General features: G+C 34.3%; 1 long non-coding RNA gene across 2 annotated transcripts in view; it reads left to right on the plus strand.

The window, feature by feature from the left end:
- Nucleotides 1–22,425, plus strand: part of LOC143654808 (uncharacterized) — a 102,894-nt gene that overhangs the window by 74,813 nt on the left and 5,656 nt on the right. The window contains exon 4 of one of the 2 annotated variants that reach the window (XR_013161977.1): nucleotides 17,033–17,274. The exons of the other annotated variant lie outside the window; for it this stretch is intronic. This is a non-coding gene — a long non-coding RNA (uncharacterized LOC143654808). Of the gene's footprint in view, nucleotides 1–17,032; nucleotides 17,275–22,425 lie in introns of those variants that run through there. 2 annotated transcript variants of the gene reach the window in all.

A 22,425-nucleotide genomic window follows, 5' to 3' on the forward strand; every position in this document is an offset into this window, starting at 1 on the left:
AATGTGATGTCTGTCATTTTTCGAATTGCTTTGCAACTATAACCTTTTGAAAAATTCAGTGTTACCTATTTGGTAACAGGTAGACTGAGAACCAAACCATATAATCTACTGCCTTTCAAAACCAAAGTTCAAAAAACTAAACTGTAATAAGACAGACAGTTTGCTCTATTCAATGAAGCAGGAGGTTCTGGCTTATTAGAAGTGTTTTTATACTATGCTTAGAGAGTTTCTGGCTGTAGTTTCTAACTAAATGTAACAAGCAAAAAATAGCCGGAGCAGATGTCAAGCAGACCTCTTCTCATTAGAAACTAATTGTCTGTTTGGTTGCCTTTATCGCTTGGAACACTTGGGAAACGAACATTGCCCACGTGTGCATCAACACTGTGGTGCTTGAAATCATTTTTCCAGTAGTTACCCTGGAAATCATCCCAAACCAATTGAAGACAAAAACCATTACAAAATTCATGTCAGAAGGAAATTATATTGAGAAAGCCTATGAATTTGCATAATCAAATAAAACTAATGAAAGCAGGCAGTCCAAAGCACTAAAAAATCTAAACTTTTCTTCTGTTCACTCCACTGACTACTAGGAAAATGTGTTTTAATTATTTGCATATGAATTTGTCAAATCCAATGTGGACTTTTTTAAAAATGAAAAATTCTCAGGCATAAACTTCAATTTAGAATTTTCAATATTTCTATGACAATGTAGAATTTTTTCAATGTAAATTTATTTAAATATGAAAATAAACACACCTTTTAACTAGACTATGATGTTCATCTGGTACCAAATTTTTTTTGTATTAGTACTTGTCTGCAATGAATTGGTAACTTTTGTTTTATAGTTTTCCATAGAAGACTATTCCGGTCTCCTTTATTTATTCCAAAATATTTCAACATCCATTGAACATATCTTAGCAATTATTTTTTCTTCATTCATTGAGTGTTAATTGTTTGTTTAATAATCTTCTTACACGTATTTATTCTACCCTCTTTCTAGATAATTTCTGCAAGAGCAGAGACCATATCTACACTTATTGATTGATCAATTCATTTATACAACATGTTTCATAAGAACTTCATATATGTGAGTCTTGGAGCTATGAATTTAATTAGCCGATGAGCAAAAGAAAAAATTGTCTTTGAGATGGGCGGATTTCTTTTATACTTATTTATACCTACTAATGCAATAAGATTAAAAGGAATTTTGAAATTTTTATTTTTAAATTTCAAAGCCCACATAATTTTAACAACTTTTTCTAATATTAAACGAAATAGTTCCTCTTCAAATGCTAATGTATTAATGAAATAAACAAAATTATTTTAAAATAATAAATATGATGTAAGGCAATTCTTAAATTTTTCTGAGCACTAAAATCTAGTTTGAATTTTCTGAAAACATTTTTCTGTCATTCTTACAAAGAATGAGAGTAATGGCTTAGAATTTTAGAATGAACTAGAAGAAATCTCAAATGGTTGCTTGTGCTACTTAGAATGTTAACTTAGACTACTCATATATCTCTCTGGATTCAGATTTCATCTACCCTATTATTATTTTCTTAACTATTTGATAACTGACATTATTTAAATAGCTAAATAATTTTTTATAATTTATGAAATATACAATTTCTATAATTTAATATATAACTTATAAAATATATAATTTACATAATTTAGTAAATATTTAAATAACATAAATTTAGATAACTGACATTATTTAAACTCTGGAACCATCTTTTTCTTAAAATTATAACCTACCTAATGAAAAGAAAATTTTTTTTTTTTACAAAAATTTGGAAAGGGGATATTTTCCATTTTATGCCTAAGAAAAGCAACAGAAATGGCATGGGATAAGGTATTGGGAACTGGTTGAGTAAACAGAATAAGTTGGGCCATATTAAAAGAGAAGAGCAGCACAGACACATTAGGATTAAAATGATTGTAATTTTTGGTTAATGTATATATACACAATTTTTATTATAGCCTAAAACATATCAATGTACATTTATTCATTGATTCTTTGTGGTAGGCCAAGGCTTGCTAGACTGAGATTCTGCATTGTCTTTCTTGTGTAAAAGACACTAATTTTTCATATTCTTTGAATTTATTTAAGATTAGTCACAAAGCAGTTTGAGTGTGGAATTCTTATGTATTAACATGAATTTTTCCCCAAACATTAATAGTGTCCTGTGTAAGTGTGTGTGTGTGTGTGTGCATGTATGTGTGATTAATTTCTTGGGAATGATTCAAGAGCATTCAACTTAGTTTCCACAGACACAACAAATGCTTTGCTTGATCGAATTTATTAGTTTATGCAGTAGTTAATTAAATTACATGGTTATACTTAGCTAACCTTTATTAAATGTTCTTATTTCCAAGTTTTACAAAGTAAATACTCTTTACCTACTATTCTACATGATTTATTTATACTAACACATTTAATTCTCAAAAGAACTTGATGACACACTCACTATTAGAATCCTTATTTTATAAATGAGAAACCATGACAACCCTAAAACATAGCTTTCTCCAAACCCAGACAATCAGCATGTGGCAGTTCAGAATTTAAATACAAATTGTCTGACTCCAGAGTCAATTCTTTTAAACAGTATGTTAACCACCTCCTAACTTGTATACAAAGATTTGGAAACAGGTGTAAGTGAATCTTGTTAAGTGTGCAGCTCAAATAATAATACTGCAGATACATCTAAGTGTTCCAGAGAGAAGCCTACCATCACCAAACACTCAACGTACCATGGTATTGGTCAGCATGCTTTCAAAGAGAACTGAGAATGTCCCTTCATTTAGAAAGCCTGTTCAGTGGAGGTTAGGTATACTTAAACTTCATTGTAGTCACATTGTGGGGGTATCTTACTAAAAGGCATATGAGACAAGAAAAAATCCCACAGAATGCTGGGTGCAAGGTATAGTTCAGGAGCACTGGAAAACTACTCAGTCCCCATAACTTGTGGAAGTGCTTCCTGAGGGAATTTTTCTTCTATTTTATCTTGTAAAAATGTTATAAAAGCAAAAATTAGAGGTGAAAATTTAAAAAAGAATAATTATTTTCTTCCTACCTCCAAAACAATATACTTGCCTATGCTAAAGGTCAGTCCTGGCAAAGTTGTCTCAATGAGAAGCACACAGGGTGGTTCTTACAGATACTTTAAATCAACCAGTAGGATGGAATTCTGCACAATCCCAATGAAGAAGCAACACTCATAGATGATGTCACCAATGCACTACAGATGTGCTAGTTTAAGTATAGGCTAGGCTGCAGTAACAAAGATTTCTCCTTCATGTTCAGAAGCATGAGAACCCAAGAAGAGAAAACTCCATGAAGTTTTCCAAGAATTCATGTTTTTTTCTATCTCATGATACCTTTTCCAGAGTGATTCCCCTATCCTTAAAGTCAAATCATCTCACCAGCACCATATCTGCCATGAAATATCTTTACACCAATGGTCAGCAATAATTTCTTAGACTCTTAAATAAAAGTATTAGCAAAAAAAGAAAAAATAGATGAGACTTCAAAAAATTTAAAATGTTTGTGCATCAAAGAACTTCAGCCTGAAAGTTAAAAGAAAACCAGCAAAATGGGAGAAGACATTTGGAAATCATATATGCAATAAGGGTTTAGTATCCAGAATATATAAAGAAATCCTGCAACTCAGCAAGAAAATGGCAAACAACCCAATTAAATTTCAAAAAGTTAGTCCATTCCATACTTTGCCATGGAGTAATAAAGATATATCATGCTCAAATGGATCAAGGTTCTCAGTATAAGAGCTAAAACCATAAAAACATTAGGAGAAAATAAAGGGGAAAACCTATATGACTTTCAATTTGTCAGTGAGTTCTTAGTTATAACATCAAAAACACAAGCAACAAAATTACATAATGGACAAAAGACTTGAATAAATGTTTCTACAATGAAGATAAACAAACAGCCATAGAGCAAATGAAAAGATACTTAGTATCAGTAGCTATTAGGATATTGCAACTCCAAACCATGAGATGACATTTTGCACCCACAAGAATGGCTACTATTTAAAAAAAGGAAAATAACAAGTGTTGGAGAAGATGCAGAGAAATAAGAACATTTGTTCATTATTTGCAGGAATGTATAATGGTGTAACCACCATGGAAAACAGTTTGGCTATTCATCAGATAAAAATATAGAGTTACCATATAGCCTGGCAATCACACATCTAGGTATATACCTGAATTAAACTAAAGCAGAGACTCAAATAGATATGTGTGCACTGATATTCACAGTGGCATTATTTACAATTACCAAAAGATGAACACAACCCAGGTGTCCATCAACCAATGAATAAACAAAATGTGGTATATACATACAATGAAATATTCCAACATAAAAGGAATGCACCAACAATATGGATAAGTCTTGAAGACATTATTTTGAGTGAAACAAGCCAGAAACAAAAGGACAGATATTGTATATAGCTGATATGAAATTATTAGAATTAGCAAATTCACAGAGTCATAAAATAGGCTGCAGGTTACCAAAGGCTGGAGTAGGGATCAGCAATGAGAAGTTAATGCTTAGTGGCACAAACTTTTTATTTGTTGTAATGGAAAAGATTTGATAATGGATGGTGTTGATATGAGCACAACAGGGTGAATGTAATAAATACAACTGAATCATATATTTCAATGTGGTTAAAAGGGGAAATTTGGGATATCTAGCTAGCTAGCTAGATAGATATAGATAAAACAAAGTTTTAAAAGCCATAGGACTGCAGAACAGAAAAAGCGAATCCTAATGTAAATCATGGACTATAGTTAATAGAATAATTATACTATTGTTTCTTCAGTTGTAATAAAGTTAGCGCACATACAGTGCTTTTAATAGGGAAATGTGTGTGTGTGGCATGTGTATGGGAAACCTGTATTTCCTGCATGACTTTTCAGCAAACCTGCAATTTCTCTAATTAAAAAATGCTGTTGCCTTTTACTTGATGGAACATACTTATAGTTTATAAAAGAAATATAAGAAACCCCTTATGCCATTTCTTTTTTTTTTTAGGAAAGACAGAGAGAAGGAAGGAAGGATAGAAGGAAGGAAGGAAGGAAGAAAGGGAAACATTTTTAAACATTTTCTTGTTTTATTGTATTCTGTTTCTCCGTTTTTGTTACATGGGCTGGGGCCGGGAATCGAACCGAGGTCCTCCGGCATAGCAGGCAAGCACTTTGCCCGCTGAGCCACCGCGGCCCGCCCGCCATTTCTTTTTTATGTTTTGTTTTGGCTCATTAATGCTTTCCATCTCATTACCTACTTTCCACTGGAAAATTTTGTGCAGAGCAGTTTTTGACAAATAAATGAAGGTGAACAGAACTCGTTTGCTTATATCCTTTTCAAATTAAATTAAAATAGACAGCTTTTGAGAAAATAAAAAATGTAGAAATGTGACAAAATAGTTATTTTTAATCTACAACTATGTTTAGGAGAAAAAGAATATTATGTAAATTCCAATTGCTATAATTCTTATTCACTACCACAAAGAATATAACATACACATTTTAAAAGGAAGTAAGTTTTCACAACTCTATTACTAGCAAATATCTGCCTAAATAACAAATAATTGAATTTTTTATTCAGATACCACAATCTTTCAATTCTAGAATATAGGGAGAATAGTATGAATTATTGCTTGGGGTCTAGTGTAATGATAGTAAACACTGATGTCCTATTTTTTTTTTTAATCAAAATCTGAATAGTCTTAACTCTTACTCAGCCACTACAAGCTCTTTCTTAGTCTTCCTTTATTTATCCTTTGTCCCTTACTTTATCATCAGGTTACCTCATTTTCCATGCATTTTAGTAATTCAACATGCCCTAAGTTTTGAGAACTTATTTTGTGTGTGTGATTTTATATTGTCCCCACTTTCAAACACTTAAAAGATCTGTAATTCTTTAAAGCCATACTCTGCCCCAAAGTAACAGCAAACTAATACTTAACACATAGGTATTCAATGAGCAATGTTTATCAAATGGAGACTAATGTTCATTGAACATTTGGGATTTGCCAGGTTTCAGGTTAGGCTCAGCATTTCAATTAATCTTTAAACTAGCACTTAAAAATTGGTACAATTAAATAAGAGATGTTTGAGATTTAGAGAATTTAAATTACTAGCTCAAAGTTTGTGGGTGCTAAGTCACATGTTAAACTTTTGTGCATATTATTACATCTTGTTTGCACACTGTTGGCTCAATCAAGTCACAGTAATATCTGAAAATGTAATATCCCATTCAGAACTGATATAATAATAATATCAAATTATTAAACACTATTTTATTCAGATAGAATATTTATGCATTCCATATCTCTCACAAATTAGTTTTGTGGATAATTATATTTTAACATTATAAATTATGCTTTCATGTCATAATCCTTGATACTCTTTTATGCTTGTTCTCACAACAGGATGGTAAATCAGGTACTTTGAAGGGCACTCTTATTAAAACAGAACTGTATCTTTGATTAAATACAACATAATATAATTTATTGCATTGCTAACTCACTAGAAGTTACTCTAAAATCCAAGGCCAAACTCTCATACACACACAAATACTCTTACACAATAGCTGAAACTGAATAGGGAGCAGTATAAGAGTTGGTATCAATAAGATGGAGTAGTGGCCTAAGGAAATGACAATATTAGCCCTGTGGTGATCAGAGTTCCGTATCTTGGAATCTCCAAGACTAAGGAGCTGGTTTGAGAATCCCACTTTAAGTCAAAGTATTTTTTTTTTGGTCTTTTTTTTTTTATTAATTAAAAAAAGAATTAACAAAACAATTAGAAATCATTCCAATCTACATGTACAATCAGTAATTCTTAATAACATCGCATAGTTGCATATTCATCATTTCTTAGTACATTTGCATCGATTTAGAAAAAGAAATAAAAAGACAACAGAATAAGAATTAAGACAATAGAAAGAAAAAAAAAACAAAAACAAAAACAAAAAACCTATACCTCACATGCAGCTTCATTCAGTGTTTTAACATAATTGCATTACAATTGGGTAGTATTGTGCTGTCCATTTCTGAGTTTTTATATCCAGTCCCATTGTACAGTCTGTATCCCTTCAGCTCCAATTATCCCTTCTCTTTTTTTTTTTTTTTAATTAACGGAAAAAAAGAAATTAACCCAACATTTAGAGATCATACCATTCTACATATGCAATCATTAATTCTTAACATCATCACATAGATGCATGATCATCATTTCTTAGTACATACGCATTGGTTTAGAAGAACTAGCAACATAACCGAAAAAGATATAGAATGTTAATATAGAGAAAAAAATAAAAGTAATAATAGTAAAATCAAAACAAAACAAAACAAAAACCTATATCTCAGATGCAGCTTCATTCAGTGTTTTAACATGATTACTTTACAATTAGGTATTATTGTGCTGTCCATTTTTGAGTTTTTGTATCTAGTCCTGTTGCACAGTCTGTATCCCTTCAACTCCAATTGGCCATTATCTTACCCTGTTTCTACCTCCTGCTGGACTCTGTTATCAAGGACATATTCCAAATTTATTCTCGAATGTCTGTTCACATCAGTGGGACCATACAGTATTTGTCCTTTAGTTTTTGGCTAGACTCACTCAGCATAATGTTCTCTAGGTCCATCCATGTTATTACATGCTTCATAAGTTTATCCTGTCTTAAAGCTGCATAGTATTCCATCGTATGTATATACCACAGTTTGTTTAGCCACTCTTCTGTTGATGGAGATTTCGGCTGTTTCCATCTATTTGCAATTGTAAATAATGCTGCTATAAACATTGGTGTGCAAATGTCCGTTTGTGTCTTTGCCCTTAAGTCCTTTGAGTATATTCCCAGCAATGGTATTGCTGGGTCGTATGGCAATTCTATATTCAGCTTTTTGAGGAACCGCCAAACTGCCTTCCACAGTGGTTGCACCATTTGACATTCCCACCAACAGTGGATAAGTGTGCCTCTTTCTCCGCATCCTCTCCAGCACTTGTCATTTTCTGTTTTGTTGATAATGGCCATTCTGGTGGGTGTGAGATGATATCTCATTGTGGTTTTGATTTGCATTTCTCTAATGGCCAGGGACATTGAGCATCTCTTCATGTGCCTTTTGGCCATTTGTATTTCCTCTTCTGATAGGTGTCTGTTCAAGTCTTTTTCCCATTTTGTAATTGGGTTGGCTGTCTTTTTGTTGTTGAGATGAACAATCTCTTTATAAATTCTGGATACTAGACCTTTATCTGATATATCATTTCCAAATATTGTCTCCCATTGTGAAGGCTATCTTTCTACTTTCTTGATGAAGTTCTTTGATGCACAAAAGTGTTTAATTTTGAGGAGTTCCCATTTATTTATTTCCTTCTTCAGTGCTCTTGCTTTAGGTTTAAGGTCCATAAAACCGCCTCCAGTTGTAAGATCCATAAGATATCTCCCAACATTTTCCTCTAACTGTTTTATGGTCTTAGACCTAATGCTTAGATCTTTGATCCATTTTGAGTTAACTTTTGTATAGGGTGTGAGAGATGGATCTTCTTTCATTCTTTTGCATATGGATATCCAGTTCTCTAGGCACCATTTATTGAAGAGACTGCTCTGTCCCAGGTGAGTTGGCTTGACTGCCTTATCAAAGATCAAATGTCCATAGATGAGAGGGTCTGAGCACTCTATTCGATTCCATTGGTCGATATATCTATCTTTATGCCAATACCATGCTGTTTTGACCACTGTGGCTTCATAATATGCCTTAAAGTCAGGCAGCGCGAGACCTCCAGCTTCGTTTTTTTTCCTCAAGATGCTTTTAGCAATTAGGGGCACCCTGCCCTTCCAGATAAATTTGCTTATTGGTTTTTCTATTTCTGAAAAATAAGTTGTTGGGATTTTGATTGGTATTGCATTGAATCTGTAAATCAATTTAGGTAGGATTGACATCTTAACTATATTTAGTCTTCCAATCCATGAACACGGTATGCCCTTCCATCTATTTAGGTCTTCTGTGATTTCTTTTAACAGTTTTTTGTAGTTTTCTTTGTATACGTCTTTTGTCTCTTTAGTTAAATTTATTCCTAGGTATTTTATTCTTTTAGTTGCAATTGTAAATGGGATTCGTTTCTTGATTTCCCCCTCAGCTTGTTCATTACTAGTGTATAGAAATGCTACAGATTTTTGAATGTTGATCTTGTAACCTGCTACTTTGCTGTACTCATTTATTAGCTCTAGTAGTTTTGCTGTGGATTTTTTCCGGGTTTTCGACGTATAGTATCATATCATCTGCAAACAGTGATAGTTTTACTTTTTCCTTTCCAATTTTGATGCCTTGTATTTCTTTTTCTTGTCTAATTGCTCTGGCTAGAACCTCCAACACAATGTTGAATAATAGTGGTGATAGTGGACATCCTTGTCTTGTTCCTGATCTTAGGGGGAAAGTTTTCAATTTTTCCCCATTGAGGATGATATTAGCTGTGGGTTTTTCATATATTCCCTCTATCATTTTAAGGAAGTTCCCTTGTATTCCTATCTTTTGAAGTGTTTTCAACAGGAAAGGATGTTGAATCTTGTCGAATGCCTTCTCTGCATCAATTGAGATGATCATGTGATTTTTCTGCTTTGATTTGTTGATATGGTGTATTACATTAATTGATTTTCTTATGTTGAACCATCCTTGCATACCTGGGATGAATCCTACTTGGTCATGATGTATAATTCTTTTAATGTGTTGTTGGATACGATTTGCTAGAATTTTATTGAGGATTTTTGCATCTGTATTCATTAGAGAGATTGGTCTGTAGTTTTCTTTTTTTGTAATATCTTTGCCTGGTTTTGGTATGAGGGTGATGTTGGCTTCATAGAATGAATTAGGCAGTTTTCCCTCCACTTCGATTTTTTTTGAAGAGTTTGAGGAGAATTGGTACTAATTCTTTCTGGAACGTTTGGTAGAATTCACATGTGAAGCCATCTGGTCCTGGACTTTTCTTTTTAGGAAGCTTTTGAATGACTAATTCAATTTCTTTACTTGTGATTGGTTTGTTGAGGTCATCTATGTCTTCTTGAGTCAAAGTTGGTTGTTCATGTCTTTCCAGGAACCCATCCATTTCATCTAAATTGTTGTATTTATTAGCGTAAAGTTGTTCATAGTATCCTGTTATTACCTCCTTTATTTCTGTGAGGTCAGTAGTTATGTCTCCTCTTCCATTTCTGATCTTATTTATTTGCATCCTCTCTCTTCTTCTTTTTGTCAATCTTGATAGGGGCCCATCAATCTTATTGATTTTCTCATAGAACCAACTTCTGGTCTTATTGATTTTCTCTACTGTTTTCATATTTTCAATTTCATTTATTTCTGCTCTGATCTTTGTTATTTCTTTCCTTTTGCTTGCTTTGGGATTAGTTTGCTGTTCTTTCTCCAGTTCTTCCAATTGAACAGTTAATTCCTGCATTTTTGCCTTTTCTTCTTTTCTGATATAGGCATTTAGGGCAATAAATTTCCCTCTTAGCACTGCCTTTGCTGTATCCCATAAGTTTTGATATGTCATGTTTTCATTTTCATTTGCCTCGAAGTATTTACTAATTTCTCTTGCAATTTCTTCTTTGACCCACTCGTTGTTTAAGAGTGTGTTGTTTAGCCTCCAGGTATTTGTGAATTTTCTGGCATTCCGCCTCTTATTGATTTCCAACTTCATTCCTTTATGATCCGAGAAAGTGTTGTGTATGATTTCAATCTTTTTAAATTTGTTAAGACTTGCTTTGTGACCCAGCATATGGTCTATCTTTGAGAATGATCCATGAGCACTTGAGAAAAAGGTGTATCCTGCTGTTGTGGGATGTAATGTCCTATAAATGTCTGTTAAGTCTAGCTCCTTTATAGTAATATTCAGATTCTCTATTTCTTTATTGATCCTCTGTCTAGATGTTCTGTCCATTGATGAGAGTGGGGAATTGAAGTCTCCAACTATTATGGTATTTGTGTCTATTTCCCTTTTCAGTGTTTGCAGTGTATTCCTCACGTATTTTGGGGCATTTTGGTTCGGTGCATAAATATTTATGATTGTTATGTCTTCTTGTTTAATTATTCCTTTTATTAGTATATAGTGTCCTTCTTTGTCTCTTTTAACTGTTTTACATTTGAAGTCTAACTTGTTGGATATTAGTATAGCCACTCCTGCTATTTTCTGGTTGTTATTTGCATGAAATATCTTTTCCCAACCTTTCACTTTCAACCTATGTTTATCTTTGGGTCTAAGATGTGTTTCCTGTAGACAGCATATAGAAGGATCCTGTTTTTTAATCCATTCTGCCAATCTATGTCTTTTGATTGGGGAATTCAGTCCATTAACATTTAGTGTTATTACTGTTTGGATAATATTTTCCTCTGCCATTTTGCCTTTTGTATTATATATATCATATCTGACTTTCCTTCTTTCTACACTCTTCTCCATACCTCTCTCTTCTGTCTTTTCGGTTCTGACTCTAGTGCTCCCTTTAGTATTTCTTGCAGAGCTGGTCTCTTGGTCACAAATTCTCTCAGTGACTTTTTGTCTGAGAATATTTTAATTTCTCCCTCATTTTTGAAGGACAATTTTGCTGGATATAGGAGTCTTGGTTGGCAGTTTTTCTCTTTTAGTAATTTAAATATATCATCCCACTGTCTTCTAGCCTCCATGGTTTCTGCTGAGAAATCTACACATAGTCTTATTGGGTTTCCCTTGTATATGATGGATTGTTTTTCTCTTGCTGCTTTCAAGATCCTCTCTTTCTCTTTGACCTCTGACATTCTAACTAGTAAGTGTCTTGGAGAACGCCTATTTGGGTCTAATCTCTTTGGGGTACGCTGCACTTCTTGGATCTGTAATTTTAGGTCTTTCATAAGAGTTGGGAAATTTTCAGTGAAAATTTCTTCCATTAGTTTTTCTCCTCCTTTTCCCTTCTCTTCTCCTTCTGGGACACCCACAACACGTATATTTGTGCGGTTCATATTGTCCTTGAGTTCCCTGATACCCAGTTCAAATTTTTCCATTCTTTTCCCGATAGTTTCTGTTTGTTTTTGGAATTCAGATGTTCCATCCTCCAAATCACTAATTCTATCTTCTGTCTCTTTGAATCTATCATTGTAGGTATCCATTGTTTTTTCTATCTTTTCTACTTTGTCCTTCACTTCCATAAGTTCTGTGATTTGTTTTTTCAGTTTTTCTATTTCTTCTTTATGTTCAGCCCATGTCTTCTTCATGTCCTCCCTCAATTTATCGATTTCATTTTTGAAGAGGTTTTCCATTTCTGTTCGTATATTTAGCATTAGTTGTCTCAGCTCCTGTATCTCATTTGAACTATTGGTTTGTTCCTTTGACTGGGCCATATTTTCAATTATTTGAGCGTGATCCGTTATCTTCTGTTGGCGTCTGCGCATTTAGACAGATTTCCCTGGCTATTGGATCCAAAAGTTTGGAAGATTTTCCTGTGAAATCTCTGGGTTCTGTTTTTTTATCCTGCCCAGTAGGTGGCACTCGTGGCACACGTTTGTCTGCAGGTCCCACCAGTAAAAGGTGCTGTGGGACCTTAAACTTTGGAAAACTCTCGCCGTCCAGGGGGTTCGCTAGCCGAAGCGGCTTGAGCCGGCCCGGGGTCCGAACGCAGGGGGGGTTGCTGGTCGCCGCAGCCCGGGAAAGAGCCCGTCCGAATTTCCTAGTCGGCCCTGGGCGACAAGCGTGGCGGGAGAGCGCCAGCGGCAGCAGCCCGCCCGAGAGAGTGCACGTTCCCCGGGAGTCACGGGTTTGGAAGGGGCCTCCCCCACCCGTCACCGTTCTCCGCAGCCTGGGATTTCCGATCCAATTCTCTCAGTTGGTCCGGGGGGCCGCGCGTGGTGTGGGCGCCCGCCGCCGCGGTTTCAGACCGCCTCTCCAATTCTCCCAGCCGGCCCGGGAAGGGGGAAGGGAGTAACTCCGGCCGCTTGCCGCCCCGCCCAGTGAGGCCCGCGCGCCTCGGCGATCTCACCTGAGCTGCTTCTCTCAGCCAGCCAGCCATTCCAGGATGGGGTACGCTGTCTTTTTTATCTCTGTTGTGGCTTTGGGCGCTTTCTGTATCGTTTCTAGTCCCCTAGTAGCTGCCCTGGAGAAGAAACTAAGATCCGCGCGTCTTACTAAGCCGCCATCTTCCAGGAAGTCCCCAAGTCAAAGTATTTTAAAGTAGGTTAATATGGTTCTATAGTCACTAATTCTTGAGAAAATATAGCATACAAAACAAGAAAATTACTGAGCAGTTGAGTGAAATCATGAGTTATAGTCAATATAAACAACAAAATAAAAATTTATGAACACAGGATATAATCATCAGGAAATAACATTACAGGATGCAATATGATTTTGTATAAAATATTTTTAAAGGTAGGTAAATGTAGCGGTAGTGCAGAGGTAGAATTTTCACCTACAATGCAGGAGACAAGGGTTCAATTCTCAGCCCATACACTCCCCCCCAAATAAATAACAAGCAAACCAACAAAAGAAAACAAACAAAAATGGTGCTGCAATAATGGGATACTCACATGGAAAAAGAATGAAATGTGACCCCGCCATAAAGCATACAAAAAAATAAAAAGAAAGAAGGAAAGAAAAAAAATGTTAAAATATAGAATTGGAACAAACATTATGTTAGGGAATGAAGACTACCAAAAATAGCCAGAAAAATATGAACCAGAAGTTTTAGAAATTAAATATCAAATTCTTGGCATTAAAATCTCAATGGATGGGTTAAACAGCTTATTAGACACAAATAAAGAAGTAAAAGGTATATCTCAAGTTAAATTTTAAGAAATTATCCTAATTGCAGTGCACTGAAGCAAGGACACGAAAAATAAACAGAAGATGAAAGCAATAGTGACATGAGAAAACATGGTGTATGTCTAATTGACCTCCAGAATAAAGGGAATAAGTGAATAGAATGAAGAGGCAATGGCTGAGCAGCATGCAGAACTGATATAAAAATAGATTCATGAGATACATAAGATCAAGGGGGTAAACTTTAAAAAGAATGATGTTCTGATATGTGAGACAGCTTCAATGAACCTTGAAGACATCATGTTGAATGGAATAAGCCAGACACAAAGGAACAAATATGGCATGAGCTCACTGATAGCAAATAATTACAATAAGCAAATTCAAAGTCAGAAACTAGAAAACAGATTACCAAGGGCTGGAACTGGTGCAGCAATTGGGGAGTAATCGGGACGGAGTTCCTGTCCACAGTGATGGAAAAGTCTCGGTAATGAATGGTGGTGGTAGCACAGCACTCTCAGTTAGCACAGTTGAATCATGTAAGTGAATGTAGTTAGAGAACATTTTAGGTTTTATATATGTTACTATAATAAAAATTAAAACCATAGTATTATAAAACAGAAGGAGTAAACCATAAACTATGGCCTATAATTAATAGTGTACGATAATAATGCTGTTCCATCAGTTATAACAAAGGTACCATACTAATGCAAAGTGGTAATCATAGGGACAATGGCCATGGGGGTCTATGTATGGGAACTCTTGTGTTTTCTGCATGATTTTTCTGTAAACCTACAACTTTTCTAGTAAAACATTACAAAAATAAAAGTCATAATAAAAGACTCAACAAAGAATAACAATAAAATGTCTTAATTTTGGAATCCAAAAGATAAATGAAATTTTCTTAGAAGTGCTCAGAAGAGAAAGGTGACAACACCGAGTAGGGTTCCAGAAAATCTTTAAGAATGTTGGCACTTTCAGATAAATAAAAACCTCAAAGTTCATCAACAACAACAACAAAAATTGCAGTATTGGAAATTCTAATAGGTTTGTTATAGAACTAAGAAGAGAACATAAGTCAGTATTTTCCAGAGAAACAGAAACACAAACACACACATTCATACACATATTTGAATAGAATTATGTAAAGGAATTGGTTCAAGAAAGTGTGGGGCAGGCAAGCCCAAAATCTGTAGGCAGCCCAGTAGCATGAAAACTCAGGTAGTAGCTGATGCTACAGCCTTGAAGTTGAATTTCCTCTTTTCTGGGTAACCTCAGCTTTTGCTCTTAAAGCCTTTCCACATATTGATAAGGCCCACCCATATTATCAAGGGCAGTCTTTTACTTAATGTCAGCTTAGTGTCGTCATTAACCACATCTTCAAAATGCAACACCAAATTAATTTGATTAAATAACATGAAACTTTTCGTCACAAACTAAGCTGAAAGAACAAATGGTAAGAGAGGGAAATAATAAAAATGTAAATAAATATAACCAAATACTTCCAATATTAAATAATAATACTAAATTAGGTCACATTTAGTCTGAACTTGTAAATGGATTTCTGGACTCTGAGATACTCACTGAGCTATATGTGTGCCAACTGGTATTTCCCTGTAACTTTGAGTAACTCTGTGACACCTAAGACCCAGAAATGTCATGCTTCAGCCCTGAAAGTTAGCATAGCTATATACAATAAAAGCCAAGGTAACCAAAAAAGAGATCAGGCTTAAATGAAAATTTAAAATGATGCCAATCTGGCTGGGCCTAAGGTAGGTTAGAATACAGGGTAAAAGATGAGAGTATATGTTCTCTAGACCTTCAGCTACTATATGAGACCAAAGGCAGAGAGGTTTCTTATGTCTAGAACCCAACTTGTCTTTAACACATAATCTAAATCAACCCCTCAGGATTGCTCATTTGAACAACCCAAACTCCTGGATTCCAGAATGGGAACGAGGCCTTGTAATTCCATATAGCTTAATATAATACCTGGATACATCTCAGACTATACTGGCCTGATAATTGAAGAGTGGTGGTAGAGTCCTTGAAGGTCTAAAGGGGGAAAAAAAAAATATATATATATATATACACACCCTAGGAACCCTCTCAACCATTGGGAATTCCCAAGAAAAGAGGCCAAGCCCTGGATTTTGAGGCTTGCCCTTGTGAGGCTTGTTTCTGTAGGGAAGAAGCTAAGACTACCCTTAAAGAGGCCTAAGAATTGCTTCCAGGAGTCCTCTTTGTTGCTCAAATGTGGCTTCCCTCTCTCTAAGCCAATCTCTGCAAGGAAAAGCATTGCCCTCCCCACTATGTGGTACAACGCATTCAAGGATGAAAATCTCCCTGACAATGTGGGCCATGACTCCCAGGGATGAGTCTGCCCCTGACATTATAGGATGGATAATGCCTTTCTGACCAAAAGTGGGGAAAAAGTGGCCAAGAGATCAAAATAGGGTCAAGAGGCTATTCTGGAGGCTACTCTTACGCAAGCTTCAGTAGTAGGATAGTGCTAATTGCCATAGTTTGCTAAACCCCAATCAACATCACTCCTGTTGACCCTAGGGCTGGAACTGAGACTTCATAAAGGTTTCATGCACTAGGTTTGCCTTCCTGGAACATATAATTCCCAAAGGGTTCCTAGGTCAGAAAAATCCTGAAGCCCAAAGGGACCAGCCTCACCAGGATTATCAATTAATTACATCTACCTATCGTTTAGTATGGACACCACTTCTCAACATGAAAAAGTCAGAACAGGCATTGCCCTAAGATTCTTATAGATTGGAGGAAGGATCAAAGAAGAAGAAGTAGGTATAACAAGAATGGGATTAAACAAATGAGTTTAGCTGCTGGAACTATATTAATGTTCCTTCTACCCTCCAGTGTTTTAGAGCAGCTAGAAGGAAAAATCTGGGATGGTTGAATGGTAACCCATGACAAACTCTGGGATTTGCTCTGTAACAACTTTTTGAAGTGTGCTTCAAAAATCATTGCTTTTTTCTTTCTTTGCTTCTGTATATATTTTACTATGCCCAAATGATCAGTGTTGGTCCTTGTGTCCATGCCCCTTGCAATAAAACTTTCAAGTTCCTTCCATTGCGAGGTGGAGCTTATCTCCTGACTTCTTGAATCTGATCTGTATTTATGATTCGCGTTGTCCACTATAACATAGCAGATGTGATGTGGTAATTCCAAGCCTAGACTTCAAAAGGCCTTGCGTGCTTTGCTCTCTCTTCCTCAGAACTCTACCAGTGTGATGTGAACAAATCCAGGCTGGCCTTCTGTTAGATGATGACCACGTAAAGCAAAACCAAAGGTCCCTGCGGATAGCTGGCCAATCCCAAGTGCAGAGACTCTCAGCTGACCTAAAACTGGTTGCAGACACCTGAGGAATCCCAGACAACACCAGAACTGCCAGCTAAGAACAGTGTCAATTTCCAAACCTCAAACTATGAGCTAAATAAATGCTTGTGGTTTTAAGCTACTACGTTTTCAGGTGGCTGTTAGTCTTCAATAGATAAGTAATACATTAGGACTGGAAATATGATAGAAGCAGAACACCAGGCAACAATAACGTTGAAGCCAGGGGGGGTCCTGAACATTAAATTAGTTTAACCTTCATGTATGTTAAGTGGGCTAAAAACTCAGTAAATAATATAAAATAATATTGCCATGAAGTTAAAAAGTTTAGAAGAAATAATCAAATTCCTAAAATAATATAGCATAAAAATTGATACAGGAAGAATAAATTGTACAGTAATAGAGAAATGATATTTTCTACACAAAGAAGCTCACAACCCCAAAGTTGTTAAGGGCAAATCCTACTATCTTTCAAGGGATAAATCACTCCAATGCTAATCAAGCTCTTAGAGAGCATAGAAAATAAGGGAACATTCCCCAAATCATTGCCCGACTCTAATACATAAAAGATTTTAAAACCATACAAGGAATATATAATAAAAGGAAAATGCACATCAAATTCATGTACGCACAGAGATACTAAGATTTCCCGAAATCTTAGCAAACCAATTCTGGCAACTTAAAAAAAGCCAATATATTAAGATCAAGTTAGTGTATCATTTGAAGAAAATTATTTTAACACAAAAAAGAACCTATAGATGGGGTGGGCCAAGGTGGCTCAGCAGGCAGAGTTCTCCCACCTGCCATGCCAGAGACCTGGGTTTGCTTCCCAGTGCCTGCCCATACGGAAAAAAAAGAATCTATACGTGTAATAAATACATTAGACTTCAACTTTCTCTCAACTGATATTTTTATTACATAATTATTTACATTCTTTAACAAAGGATCTGTTTTCACACTTTCATCAATGACCCAGGTTTACCATTATTATTATAAATTATTAACCTCAATAAAAATACAGTGTTATGATAGAGGTTTTTGAGGTGTCTCAATATGTTTCCATTTATAATCAATGGTCAAGACTTCTGTGTGTGTGTGTGTGTGTGTGTGTGTGTGTGTTTTAATATCACTTTCCTCTTCTATTTAGGACTCCACAAATTCAAATTGTTAGTCTTCCAGCTTCCAGTTGTCATAGTTCTTTCTCTAAATGGTTTGCTGGTTGTAATTTGCTGTAAGCTAAAAAACTAAGTGATCAACCATGTTTAAAAGTATGTTTAAAAAATGAGTAAATTACCTATTTGCAAAGGATTAATTGAGATGGTTTCTCTTACACATAAATTTTACTTATTCTCCTAAACATGGTGACGTGTTATTTGACTGTTCAGGTACATCTTTGCTTAATTATTTTTTCTGATTGCAAGAGAATGCATTTTCATTATACTTAATCCAAAAAGGAGAACAAATACAATATAGAAAGCAAAAGCCAGAGACTTTGATGGCAACTTGCCATTGCTACATTTGACAGATGAGAGGTGTTATGAGTTGACTTTTGTCCCCTAAAAGGATAAAGGGCAAACCCTCTTACTGTGAACTTCATCTGTTCCTTTCCAGTGATAGACTGCCCTGTTTTTAAATCTTAACTTCACCTTTATTTCGCTTAATTCCATACGTAAATTGCTCGGTCTCTTTGGCCTGAAGTTTCAACAGTAAGATGCAGATAATTAGACCTAATTTGCAGCATGGTAGTGAAAAACATATTAATGAAATAAAAATGTTGGCCATAATATCTAGGAAGTAGCTGGAAATTACAGAGAGTACCTTCAGAAATAACTTTCTTGGGCTAATGCTATCTCAGGGAAATTTTTCCTTGCCAGATCAGTTAGTTGATGAGATATTTGGTTCAGCTGTTTATAATTATTGAAAAAAGGTATTTTAAAACTATAAAACAATGCTAAACTGTAATTTTAAAATAATTGATTCAATTTCATTATTTATTAACATAATCAGGTGAGATACCTAATAAGAAACAAGTGTATAGGCATTTTAAATATAACAAAAGCTAAAATAGCATCCTAGCTTTGATGATTAAGTTTCCTTGAGTTTGATGTGTTAATTCAATAAATATTAATATATGAAGATGCAAATGAAGAATTTGAATTAGATGAAGTTTGGGGCTAACCTGCTTTAATGCATGCATTTTCTGATGCATGCTCTGAATTTCAAGTGTTTTTAACAGCTGAACACACACATTAGATTTTATTGGTAGAATATTTTGCTTGGTACTAAAATACACAAAGTGTACTTTTGCCAGAGGCAGGATTTTTATTTTTTATAGAGCTCTGGTGTGGAATGTACTTTCACTGATATAAAAATAAAAACAGAAAATAGGAAAACACAAAGCAGCAATAGCAATATCATTTTGCAAACTCTCCCCTGAGCTGTAACTAATCTAGTTGGTTCAGCCTAGAAGAATCACTTTATTGCATGCAATATTCTTCACAAAAAAAATTTAACTAGCTCAAATTCAAATGATAAATCAGAAAGAAGAGGAATATGAAAAATAGGTAGTTTCCTCTCACATAAATGTATCCGAAAGTTCAAAACTATTCTGTATAAAGCAGAATTATCGAATAATTTAAACACATTGTAATGAGTTTTTAAATTATGAGATAATTACAAATGTACAGTTAGGAAATTTTGTTTAAATTATTCTTTTTGTAATATAAATTATAGAAATAATATTCTATAGCAAATGTAAGTAATAATTTAGCCACTACTCTGTAGTTTCAACAAAGTTTTAAGTTTTTTGGCCTAACTATCCAGTTTTATGCATAATCACTTATTGCAACAGTTCTTTTATCTAGTGATTTTCTGTGTATAAAATTATTCCATTCTGCAAAGTAACAATTACTATGAAATACTTAAGACAGTAAAACTTCACTGCAAATGCAATTTGTATATTAATAAGAAGCCATGTAGTGATTCTTTACATAATAAACCATTATGTAATAATTTAAAAATACTAAACTAGAATCAAAGTTAAATATTTACTTTATATTGACAGTACTTCAATTTTTTATTTACTCAACACTAGTCTAGAGATCATAGCTGAATGATAGCTAAATTACCGAGTTGAGCAAATATGGGTCAGGAAATGATTCATGTCATGATGAGAAAAAAGAAGCAAACAAAATGCAAAGCTTCATTTCATCACAAAATAATGCATCACTTTATATTTCTGCATTAGCTTTATCCATTTAAAACCCAATTATGATAGCCTGTACCATTACCTAGAAAAGTAGCAATGAAAGACTTTTATCATTTCTTTGAAATCAGTGAAAAACAGTTAGCTTTTCTGGAAATTGAAATTGAAATTTTAATCTGAAAAGAGCCAAATATAAACTGATAAAATGGAGCTTTGAAATTACCCATGATATAAAAGTCCTACACATATTTAAAATTAATATCGAAAGTATTAGATCGTCGTATATTTGAACTATTAAATAAGAAATTAAATATAGTTTCTCCCTGGAAATAATCAAGATAAGGGGAAGAAGATCATCTTTTTTTCAAGAATCAATTGTTTACAGGTCCTTTACAAATCTAGAGGTTAAACAAGTTAGCTGTGGCTCTGATTATGGACTTTATTATTGTACAAAGCTTTACTTACTTTAATTTGAGTGTAATTCTTGCAAAATATAATAGTATAATTAACGTATATTATTAGTGCTTAAATACAAATTTGTAATCTCAAGCCCCACCCAATTAGATTATCAATAATGTCTCTATCCAGAACTTTGCCTACATATCAAATAAGAACATTATTGTGATTTTAAAAATAAATTATCCATTTTTTGTGAGAATCTATGAATCACTAAAAATGTATTGCTTGTTGCTTTTTTTTTTGCCTTTATTTTAAAAGTCAGGCAGTGTATCTTTAGAAAAAAAATCAGTCATTTTTTTCTAACTGCATCATTATTGTTGCAGATAATTGTTGTTCATTGATTTACACAGTTTTACAATACTTCGTTGCCTCAATTAGGTAATCAAAGTGGTTTGGGTCACTTCCTATCTTTTGTTGATACATTTAGTACAGCTCTGACTATTTTTGCATATATCTCCTAGTATGTCCATACAACTATATATTCTAGTATAAAGCTAGCAGTGACATTGCTGGAACATACAGATAACCATCTGAAGGTACAGATAACCATAACCAAAGACCTGGCTCTCCAGAGAAATAGAACTGGATATATAAAGAAAGATTTAGTGTAGTTTTATCGTGAGGAATTTGCCCACGCAACCATGGGGTTGGCAAGATTGCATGTTGCAAGCTGAAAACTCTGATAGATATAATGTTGATGTTGAGTCCAAATTTACCAGGGGAAGCTGGCAGATGGAAGATGAGGCAGAAATTCTTATTTCTCCAATCCTCCGTTTTGGCTTTTAAGAGGTGCAATTGATTGGATCTGGGGATTCCACAATTGGTGAGAGCAATCTTCTTTGTTGATTGTAGATGCAGTTAGCCATAGATGGAATTAACTGAAATGCCATCACAGTAACAATCAGGCCGATGCCTGCTTTACCAAACAATTGGATATCATAACCTATTCAAAGTAACACATGAACATAATCATTGCAACTATGTTCAGCTTTCACAAGATATTTCAAAATTGTTTTCCTGTGTAGCTGTACCAATTACATGCCACCATTATATGAGTTTTCTCTGAGTCATGAGCTCAGAAGCATTTAATTAAATTTTTGCTATTCCAGATCATGTAAAATTATGTCATTACAGTTTTAATTGCATTTTCTGATTTCTAATGAGTTTAAACATCTTTTATATGCTTATTGATCATTCATATTTCTTCCTCTGTACTTATTATCATGTTATTTTATTCTATTGGCTTCTTTATTTTTAAATTGCTGTGTAGTTCTTCACATATTTTAAATAACAGTCCTCTGTGCATTCTATGTATGACAAATATCCTCTAGATTGTGGTTTGTTCATCATGTCTTTTGATGTACAGTACTCATAACATAAATAATATAATTATAATCATAAAATAAACTTTTTCTGTTAATGATTGGAACTTTTATGTTTTGTTAATAAAACTTTCCCATTTGAATTCATGAAAATACATTATGATAATTCTTTTAACATTGCTTTGTTTTTTACATCTTTTGGTTTTTTGTGTTTATTTTAAACAAGTGGGCCTTTTTTCTTGATCTAAGATGCAGTCATAATGGTCATATTATAGCACGCAAATAATT

The sequence above is a fragment of the Tamandua tetradactyla genome, chromosome 14 (assembly GCF_023851605.1).
Source record: "Tamandua tetradactyla isolate mTamTet1 chromosome 14, mTamTet1.pri, whole genome shotgun sequence".
Lineage (NCBI taxonomy): Eukaryota > Metazoa > Chordata > Mammalia > Pilosa > Myrmecophagidae > Tamandua > Tamandua tetradactyla.